Raw genomic sequence first — 11,520 nt, 5'->3', positions numbered from 1 at the left:
CGAGGGGCCCGCGGGCGGCGGGGCCGGGCTAGGTGCAAAAGTTGCCCGAGTGGTGCGGCGCGTGCGGAGACGCCTGGGAGGTGGGCGAGCTGGCTTTAGGTGGAGGCTTCTTTTAGAAGGGGTTTTGAGGAGGTGAATGCAGTCCCCGGTGCTGCTTGCTGTGCCCACAGAATTACCTTCGGAATGGGGGCTTTGGATAAGAGGAAGACAAGGATCTGGGGAAGGAGGTAGCAGAGGCCAGCATTCAGTTCGGGGATAAACTTCCCGTGGGGGGGGGTGTTTGTTTTAAAGGAGGGGGCAGGGATTTACCTATTTGATTGAGCTTTCGACTTAGCTCCAAACTTAACCAAGGCATTAGTCAAAAGGCAACAAAATTACTGTTGGTTACTGTTACGGGGCTGGTTTGTTTGTTTATTCCTCATGCAGGGGAAGAGGCACACAGAAGAGTCGTTTCTGTGGGTCTACATCCCCACATTTGTTGTCAGCAGTGTGGTGATGGAAATGTGTGTGTGTGTGTGTGTGTGTGCGTGCTTGTGGGGTGGGGGTAGTTAGGCCTGTGTCATGATCATTCCAGTTCTCCCACCTCAGGCTTCAGGAAAGAAGGAAAAGTTAATGGGCGAGAGTCAGTCTGTGTGGGAGACAGCTACTGTTGCTACACTGTGCGAATTAGTTTTAACTCTGTTGTGATGAGTGCCCAGGTTGTTCAGCCAGTGGCCCTCTTTAAGTTGGGTAATAACTTATACATAAAAATGGAAAATGAAAAACCTGCTTATTTTTGATAAATTAAGAAAATAAGTCATTTACTTCTTTTACTCTTGTAATTATTTCTTGTGATTGTTAGTGACTTGATTATAGATAGTAAGAGATATTGCAGGGCTGGGGTTGTGGCTCAGTGGTAGAGTGCCCTTCTAGCATGTGCACCATAAAATATAGGTATTGTGTCCATCTACAACTAAAAAAAAAAAAAAAAAATTAAAAAAAGAGAAAACTATAAAATGGAATACTTAATGAAATAAACCCCCCTAATTTTAAAGTCATATGTGTTTCTTTGAAGAATTTTTTTTTTTTTTTTTTTTTTTTTTTAATTTTTTTTNTTTTCAAGTTCATTGTATTATAAGAAAAAATTGACAATATGAAAGTGGCTTATATCAGTGAAGGAGCCAAACCACAGACATCTCAACTAAAAACCTTTGTTTTCTAATATGATGGCTCAAAATAAGCAGGCAATTTATTATTTTTCATCTGTTATATCACAAATTAAATAGTTCGTGTGTTGTGTCATCCCAAGTTTCCAGGCATTTCCACTCTTCAGGTATTTATAGTCTATTAATATTTTTCATTACTGTTGTATCATAAATCTATGAGTTTATGCTGTTTTAGACTTTTATAAAGTACACTTGTACCCAAAAGTATCACACAACCTATTTCAATCTAAAACTTTAAGGTAAATAATTTTAATATTTATTTTTTAGTTTTCGGCGGACACAACATCTTTGTTCTTTTGGTATGTGGTGCTGAGGATCGAACCCGGGCCGCACGCATGCCAGGCGAGCGCGCTACCGCTTAAGCCACATCCCCAGCCCCTCTTTGAAGAATATTGAAGTTTCCCATATATAAATACATCGTGGAAGGAAAATATCACACAAATTATTATAAGAATAATTTAGAATTATAAAGATGTGAGACTGGTTTAAGAAAACATTTTTTCACACACACACACACACACACACAAATCAGATCTGATATGTGACATTCTCAGTAACTTTTTTCTTTGAATGTGTTTAGTATTTTATATTATTTCCAAACTTTGCTCCAGCTGTTTCCTGAGTTCAGATAAATTATCTTCATATTTTTGTTATGGCCTTTATAGTTTGCACAAAAGATGAAAATTATGTTTATAGACATTGGAAGAAAGATGTTATAAAATACATTGTGTGGTTTTGGCATGGATACTTAACAGAATGTACAGATACTTTTGCTTTAAGTGAGCTTGCATTCCAGGATATGCATCAGGTAGGAGTAGTTTTTATTAGAAGAAGGGAGAGAGATTCGTTTTACTGTTGACATAAATAAGACTTTCTGCAGAGATTTTGAGAGATTATTTTAGCAATGATTTATTTTGTTCATTGATCTGCTATTTGTCAGCTTAACATTTATGAATTATGTAATTATTGACATTTTGGTCATCATTCAGTTTGTAAGCAATAACAATATATCAACAAAATCTTCAAAATGAAAGTCATTTATTTCTTCAAATAAAGTACTGGGATTAGAATCAAGGAATAATTTAATTCAACCCTCACCTTTACTACATGTAAGAGTGATATGTGTGTGTGTGTGTGTGTGTGTGTGTGTGTGAGAGAGAGAGAGAGAGAGAGAGAGAGAGATAAATTTTTGACTGGGGAATTACAATGAATGAATACACTGCATCTGGACCTTAAAATATTTTAAAAGGCAAAATGGGGGGTGGGGATGTTTATTATTCCTTTAGATCAGGAGAGCAGCCTGATCATAGGCATGTGATTGGATGTTATAAGACCTGTTGAGCTGGACATAGGTTGCTGTACCAGGAGGTCCTGTGGAAGAGGAAGCTATGAAAATAGGTGGAGATCAGGCCATGGAAGTCCAGAATGCCTTGTATTTAAAAATGAGTCAGTTCAAGGCGTGAATGTTTTGTGAGTATGTTCTATACTGATAGTAGTTAGGTCAATAAGGCTATTTAAGTTCAAGCAAAAAAAATTATAACAAAATAGTCAACTACAAAATAGTCATGCTACTGGAGGAAAGCAGAAATGTGTATTATCTAAAAATTTATGCATGGTTTTTTATATTTCTTTACTTGCATTTGTATATGGGTGTGTCTGGTAATCTGATAATTGGTTCTATGTGAAATAAATCCAGATTGTAAAAATGTGACTCAGAAAGAAATGGGAAGCTCTTCAGTTACTCTCGGTGTCCCCTCTGATCCATCCTGCAGTCTCCATGGTGGGAATACACCATTATTCTGTTTTTTGTTTTTTTCTTTTTCATATACACGCCCCGCCTCCTTCCCGGCCCAGTGATAGCTTAATTTTGAAGGGCTTCCAAAATAGTGTATCAGCTGAATAGAGGGAATACTGAAATATTAACTAGCAAAATATAGGTCATTGGGTAGTTCTAGCACTGTTAGTACATTTGAAAGTGAGATTTATTATGGATAGAATGAAATGTAAAAAATCTATACAAGAAAACTATTAACTGTAACAGTGGGATGATAAAAATGAGAAACTGCCACAGTTCCAGGTAAACATATATGAGGTTTTTAGTCATCTTAAATATAAGATGACCCTAAAATAATTGAATCCCAAACTTAATCATTATCAAAGGAATGCTTAGAAAAATACCACCCTTGCAACACCAGTTTCTGAATTTATTTAGAGTCAGATTCAGAGGAAGTTCTTTGGATTTTCCTTCTTAGCATTAAAAACGGATTTACATTGTAACTGAATTTGTGTTACCTTAAACTTCTCTGAAAAATAGTAACACCTGTTACAATGTGTTTTAATCCAGGCTTTGTGTTGAGACCATAAATGATACAGTTAAGAGCTCTAAGTTGCATGGTATAACTCCCATTTTTGAGAGTAGGAAGTAGTTTTTTAGAATTGAACCTGTTGAAGACACAGCTTGGGAGTAGCAGAATGAATATTTGAATTCTCTTTTTCTTTCTTTCTTTCCTCCTGACTTTATATCTTAAACTGGTTTGTTTCTGAAGCAGTTGGTACTTTGTGGTATTACTTGATACTGTTAGTATATCTATTGGTTTGTCAAAATATAATTTCTTGGAAGTGGTAATTTTAAGGGTATCTGTCTTTTCCTAATTGTAGAGATTCTGTAGTATGGTTCCAGTAACTTAAACTATCTCAGAACATACTCCTATGATAGTCTGTAGAAAAGAACCATACTTGGGATATGTAGAAATCAAGTATATATTATCCACTAATGTGAAGTGACTTTGGAGGGCCTCTAACTACTCAGAAAATATGAAAGGAGAGAGATACAGAATGAGAGAGATACGTGTGGAGGGTAAATAACTTTTAGAATCACAGTAGAAGCTGCTTTTTATAGTTCCCTTCTCAAAGTTGGAATCTTAAAGTTGTTCTTGTTTGAAGTTCCCTCCTATTATGGGACCCGAGGAGGCCACACACTCATTTGTTCTTTATTAAGAGATTGATTATATTTTCTCCTTCCATTCTTTATCATTTTGGAATTCTTACCAATGAACTTAAAGTGTGCATTTGGGAGATGAGACATACTTTTTAGTCATTTTCTTCCCTAATGATGTATTATATAGTTATAAGTAAATTTAATGAAAATTTATGACTTGATCATGTCCACGTTTTTTATAATTCAATGGAATTAAATAAAATCTCATGATATTATTTTTTTTTAAATTTTAATGCTTTTTTCCCTCTAGTAATATTAGATTTGAAGCTGAGCTCAAACGTATTGCATTTATTTAGATGACTTAGTGTTATCTGAAAGTATTTTCTTTAGCTGATAGCTACATTTTGGAGTGAGCAGAGGCAGATTATTGACAGACTGACTCTGCCATTATGTTCTTTGTCAAGATTCGGAAGATTCATATAAAGTGCCAAAAATATGATGCTTTTTACATCTTCCTTCATTTCAGAAGTTGCTGATGTATGTGAATTGTTAGGAGGGTTGATTGGTAGGTAGAATAACCAAAGACTCATCCATTATAGGAGAAGGTCTCTTAGCTGAACTCTCTTTAACCCATTCATGAGATTAAATGATACTTTTATTTCTCTCTATAGAATGAACTGATTGATGTCGCAAGGTGGCGCATGCCTGTAATCCCAGCGGGTTGGGAGGGTGAGGCAGGAGGATATTGAGTTCAAAGCCAACCTCAGCAATTTATTGAAGCCCTGTCTCTAAGTAAAATATATATAAAAAAGGGCTGGGGATGTTGCTCAGTGGTAAGCACCACTGGGTTCAACCCCCCTCGTACCAAAAAACAAAACCAAAAACCAAAAAACTGATTGGAGATTATGCTATATTGAGTGGCAGTAAACTACTCTCTGGGTTTGCTCTTGAAAATTTATTCCCATTAGTTATTATGTATTTATCAAGAATGATTTGTGTTTGTACTCAACAAACTGTTAGTGGCAATTACAATTGATATTATTAAATAGTGTAATGAAATATTGTTCAGCAAACTCTGAAGGCGTAAAGGTGTTTGTATCAGAATCAATTGGTTGTTTTGAAAACAGGTGAATAGCTAAAATCAACTATAATGAAAATAGGCGAGGGTGACATAATTTTAAATGATCGGGAAAAAGAAAACCAAATAATCTAAAAAGATGCTCCAATAAAATTGCTATTCAAGTGTTTTTAAGATGTCTTTCCATATTTAAGAAATGGAAACTGGAAATCACAGGTGATGTACTATGGGTGTGGATTTTGCAAGAAAAGTAGATTGGTACTTGAAGAGGAGATCTTGGCTCTGTATTATAAGATTACTTTGTGAATGTACCTTATTTTATTTTAGTAGCAATAAAATGTTTAGGGTGTGTAGATTTTTAAAAGACTTCCTTTTAACACTAACTTAAGAACTCTTAGTTAATAATTTATTAAAGAAGTGTGTCCAAAAGTATCATCTTTCTTAGTTTACACTCCTAGTTTACACTTAGAGATTTGTTTATTAGTATCTTCTTTTGAAAAAGTAATAGATTCTGTTATTATTGAATCTACCAGAGATTTCTTCCTTAGAGTGAATTATCTGGTTAAGTGATCAGTCTGATTTGCATATATTTTCTAATATGGTCCCTGATCTGATTTCATATGGTATATCAGCTTTTATACAGCATCAGCATTGGGGAAGAGCCTTTCAATAATTCTGATATCTCCTTAACCTAGGCAGGGACTTCTGGGGTAAAATTGGTAGAGGAGATTGTTTTTGAAAGAGAAAATGCCATATCTTTGTTATGTATCAGGACAACTGGAGCTCTGTGAAAAGCATGCTGGTCTAATAGCTTACAGTAGCTTCCTCCTGATTTGTCTAGCTTAGCCCAAGTGGAAAGGAGAACTCAGAGTTGAAAAAGGAGGTCCAGGATGGGGAAGGAGAGGTATGTGGAACATGCTTTTATCTGGGTTTCACAACACTACAATGGGTGAAATGCAGTAGTTACTAAAATCGAACGTTGAAATAAAGAGGTAGAGTGAGAGGTGAGAGGCTTCAGAGTTGTGGTCTGCCTGTTTTTCTTGGCTCTGCTGTTCTGTTCATTGGATTCTTCCTTAGACTGGCAGCAAGATCCCATTTAGAATCCATTGACCAGAGGAAGGCATAGTGTTTTTCCTTCTATGTCCATCTGTGTCTTTTTTACTATCTCTCTCTCTCTCTCTCTGTTTTTGCAAAAGTGAGGAAATCTTCTGCAGAAGCCTACCAGTATAATTTTTCCCTTTATATTTTATTGACCAGTTATGACAAGGGAGATAGGCTTGTTTCTACTAATCAGGATATATCCCCTGTAATTGGTGATGTTGTCACATTTCCCTGAATTACATGGTAGAAGGAGGATATTTTAAAAGTAGTGTGAGAAGGAATAATGTGGGAGAAATGGATGTTAGGTAATCAATAGTGACCATTATATCTATTTGTTTTGAGATTGAAAATAAATAATGCATATGAATGCACTTTGAACTCTAAAGTGTTGTTTTGATATAATGGATGAAAGGTAACTGGTAGAAAGCTAATTCCATATTGGTATCTTAAATATGCTCAGGTCTGAATATTTTCAGAGCTAAAAACAGTGCTAGCTTTTTAATAGACTTTGAGTCAATAAAATAGATTATCTAAATTGTAGGATTATACATTCCCCCTCCCTGGAATTCATAAATTATTTTAATTTAAAATAAGAGTTTGTAGATATAAACTTGTTTCATTTTTTTTCAGAGTTGCTATCTGCCCTCCTTGTTGAAAAATTGCCCACATCTTTGATCTCATTAAATTACTTTGTTCCTCATACAAAGTGAGGAACAACAAGTATATTGAGGAAATGAGAGGTTGTCTTCAGATAAATTTGAAATTAAGGAGTCTCAGTAAGATAGGAAAGGATGGTTTTTATCTATTTTGAGAGCCCCAAAATTTAGTAGAGGATTCAGGAGGCATAGGAGGAACACAGAATTTTGGAATTGAGGTGAATCATAGGAAGGTTGAATGAAATGCTCAAATAACACATTTGATTATTGGAACTCTTGCATGCTAATTGCTAGTGTAGTGTACTTTCTGATCAAGAAGTGGGAGTCCATAAATGTATTGCTGTCTACATTGCAAATTTGCTCAGAATCATGGGCTCCTATGTAAATCAGTTGGCCAACCAATTTTAGTACAGATACCTGTGTTCTCAGGCTTAGAAAATATTGAGCTAGAGTTAGAGGTTTTTTTTTTTTTTTCTTTTTTTTTTTCTTTCAAAGAGAAACAAGCAAACAGATTTTCATCTCCCCTCAAGTGGAGAACAACAATAACAATATAGAGAAACACACACTAAATAATCTCAAATCTGATCTTGGCAATTCATACATTTGAATCAATTGGGGTATAATTTCTTATTTTTCTGATTGTACAGATTGCAGAATCACATTGGTCATACAGTCACCTATATACATACAGCAATCATAATGTCTGTTCTGCTGCCAAGATCATTGTAATGTCATGTGTAGCTAATAAAAATAAATAAATAAAAAAATAAAACTAAAGTAAAAAAAAAAAATCTCAAATCTGACCTGCTTTAATGAAATGGCAAAAGCAGAATGAGCTAAGACCAATTTTTATATTTTTACTTTAAAGAAAATTATCTTGAACATTCTTTTACCTTCAACATATGTAAAGGAAAGAAATATATACATGCATATATATATATATATGTGTATGGTTATAAATATATAGAGTAAATCCATTTTCTGGAAGAATATTTATGTTCATGATAGTTATTTATAAATGGGGAGATTTGGGATGATTTGTTGCTTTCAAACTTTTTGTGTCTCTCTGTATTTGGATTTTCAGCTATGCTTATACATTTTTTTCTACTATCAGAAAAAATAATAATGTAGATTTTTTGAGGAAAGAAAATAGATAATCTGGGGGGTATGTTTTCTACCAAATTACACTAAAACATATAGTTTGCTTTCACTGAATAATATGCTCATTTAATGCATTGATACTTTGTAATTTTATTTATTCTGAAGATTGAATTTATTAAAATTATTTACCTTAAAGTTTTAGATTGAAATAGGTTGTGTGATACTTTTGGGTACAAGTGTACTTTATAAAAGTAGTGAATTTCTGAATATTTTGAAATTATAAGTTGTGTTTTTTTTTTTCTTTTAAACTTACTTGGTTTTGACTTCAGGTAGTACTCAAAGGAGTGTATTAGAATGTGATATATTAGAGTTAAGATTATATTCAAAATTTCCTTTGGTAAAAGGGAAGTGAAAAAAAATTTTTCTCCCCTGACACCCAGTCTATGTCATGTTTATTTTCTGTTTCTGTGAAATACTTATTCTAGCAATGAATAATGTACTTTCAAGTAGTAGGCAAATATGTAATGTAATGGAGAAAAACAGATAATTCATGGTATTCTGTTAGTTTTATGATGTGCAAATATATGGCTATGGTATTTTACTTTATTACAAAAGTAGCCTGGCATCATTTTGGAAATGAAACTTGGAGGTGTCAGTTGTAGGTGACATTAAAAAAAACCCTGATAAGTAAATGTAAATTTTTATAAACATTTTATTTTTTACGTTTATTACAAGGATTGGAAAACAGTAAGACTTACTTCACCCCAAAAATGTAAGTCTTAAAGATGTGGAATCTTGTGATACCAATTTTCATTGAAGAAATTGGTAGATTACTTATTGATTTTTTTTTTCTGCCATATTAGTGCCAGGACATATTGTAGCTAATATATCTTTATGCAATTGAGATTCTGCAAATGTCTGTGGTTAATAAAGTATCAAAATATAATAAATTCTTTAAAATTATTCTTTTGAATATTTTCTGATCATCAATTAAATGTTGATTAGCTGGAATTTGTATTGTGTATTTGTTTATTATCACACGCTTTGCTATTTATCTTAATAGGTTATTATTAGTGAGGGTTGTGTTCTGAAGACTGAAGAAAAAAATCCTGAGTATTTGGGAATGCGAATATCAAATAAATAAAAATGAACTTTATTATATGGATTAATTTAAAAATTTCCAATCAAAATATGGTGTGTGTATATGTGTATGTATGTACAGGTATATGTATATACATATATATATATATGTGCTTGTGACAACAAGGAATTGAAGAAAATGGGCAGTTTTAAAGATAGCCATTGCAGTCTTGTGTATGGGCTTGGGAATGCCAACACTTTCTTAATAGATGAGAAAAGAGAAAGGTTTGAGAGACGGTGGAACCTACTCATGCTAATTTATATTTGAATCTGGGGATAGGGCCAGCACATTGGTAAATTTTAAGATTTCTGGAAATTATTACAGTTTACTGCAGGGTTGAAAATTACTGATTACTGATTTCTTCTTCTCTCTATATACAACTTGTAACTATTCTTTCTTTCTTTTAAAAAAGACTTCCTTTTATTTTTAAGCTATCTTTAAATCTGGGATGAGGTGTAATGGTGACAGAAAAAATGCATGTGGTAGCTAGAGGACTAGGGTAAGAAGTGACATTTCTCATAGTTTTTTTTTTTTTTTAACTTTGCATCCTTAGTGAGGCTGCTATTTTCATTGTACATTATCAATTTTTGGTAGGCATAGTTTGACCATTTCTAAGGTTTGGAAAGTTTGCTAAAAGGAAATTTTTTTAAGAATAAATCAAGGCATTGGGCTGGGGATGTGGCTCAAGCGGTAACGTGCTGGCCTGGCATGTGTGGAGCGCTGGGTTTGATCCTCAGCACCACATAAAAATAAAATAACGATGTTGTGTCCACTGAAAAACTAAAAAATAAGTATTAAAAAGTTCTCTCTCTTTAAAAATAAGTAAATAAATCAAGGCATCAATTCGGTGCCCCTGGAAATCTTGAGACCTAAGTAATAAAAACTTATCTTTAAAGTTACTCTAAATTACAAGGAAGCAAGAATTTTTTGCTAATTAAAAGTTATTTATTTTAAGCTCTGTATCATATTTAGTGATTCAGTTGAATTTTGTTTTTCATGAAACATCAGGACAGAGGAAACTTTAATGGTTATTTACTAGAATTGCACTTCTGCTTTACTTTTTTTATACCATTGTTGATACCTGTCTCTTTTTTTCTTAAGTGGAAATATTTTACTTCAGAAATAGTATATTGTGTTGCTTATTGTATATTGTCTATATTATGTATAGTCAGTAAATGTATACATATAAATACACCATGATAATAGCGTTTTGTAGGTTTATTTTGACATTTATGACAAATCGAGATCCTTTTTGTGACTCATTTGGTGCTGTTTCCTGGGTCAGGAACATCCCTACCAGTTATAGCATTTTTCCTCTGACAAAATGGGAGCAAGCCATTTTATGATTAATTCAATATGTTCAATTCAACTTAAGAAATATTTTTTGAATGGTGGCAAATTCGGATTTGGGAGTTCTACAGATTGCAAGGGTTAGCTTTCTGAAAGTTTCCTGAGAAGAAACATGTGGTTTATAAATATAACTTTATGTAAGATTTAGAGAACATGTTATTAATGAACCTGTGGAAAACTTTTAGATTATTTTGAGTTTACCAAAACAGCACAATAAAATCAGCACATGATAAAAATAATGAGTTCTATTCTATAGGACCATAATTTCTGATTAATAATCCCAGCATCTAGATTTTTTGGTATACTTGACACAAATCAATTTTTTCCATGAAATCTATTCTGAACTGTTGTCTTGCTTTCATGTATTTGTAGGTTTTACTGCAGAAATACCAAATTTTGATTATAATGCATTGTCCCAGACTTCTCTGTTTCATCCCAGCCTTCACTGAGTATATACGCATATTATTATCTATCAAAAATCCCCAGACTTTCTGAATTCCAAGACATGTTTGATTGTAAAAACTTTGGGAAACTGTGTACTTGCATTAATTTGCATGTACCCCTCAATAGAAACTACTTAGCATCTTACTTCTCTGTGACAATTTTAATAAGATGCTAGTAATTTTGTTTGTTTTCTTGTAATTATATACATATCAAGAGGCATTTTACTTTAATCTGTGTTAGTTTCTTTAACAGTTATTGAAAGCTTTTCCATTTTTTTCCTGACATTCAGTTGTTAGCACTGAATTTGTGGGCCCCACTGTGGTCTCAGAAGCACAGTGTAATTAGGATGTTTAAGATGGAAAATGTTTCAGGTAATTTTGGCATAACTGAGTATTCTTCAAATGCTGTCTTTAGTCCTTCAGTTATATAATTTTATCTCTGTACATGCTACAGCACCTTCAGGGAACCCCGCACCCCCCCTCCCCCCCGCCACCTTTTTAAAACAT

At 33.5% G+C, this 11,520-nt stretch overlaps 1 protein-coding gene across 10 annotated transcripts in view; it reads left to right on the top strand.

The window, feature by feature from the left end:
* The window catches only part of Csnk1g3 (casein kinase 1 gamma 3), a 115,258-nt gene that overhangs the window by 457 nt on the left and 103,281 nt on the right, over positions 1-11,520 (top strand). For all 10 annotated transcript variants that reach the window (XM_015486700.2, XM_048811834.1, XM_015486703.2 and 7 more), the window contains exon 2: positions 11,499-11,507. The gene's annotated coding sequence lies outside the window, so the exon portion shown is untranslated. The remainder of the gene's footprint in view (positions 1-11,498; positions 11,508-11,520) is intronic.

The sequence above is a fragment of the Marmota marmota genome, unplaced genomic scaffold (genome assembly GCF_001458135.2).
Source record: "Marmota marmota marmota unplaced genomic scaffold, marMar, whole genome shotgun sequence".
Lineage (NCBI taxonomy): Eukaryota > Metazoa > Chordata > Mammalia > Rodentia > Sciuridae > Marmota > Marmota marmota.
Note: the sequence above shows the minus strand (reverse complement) of the source record. Positions and strands in the feature narration are given on the sequence as shown.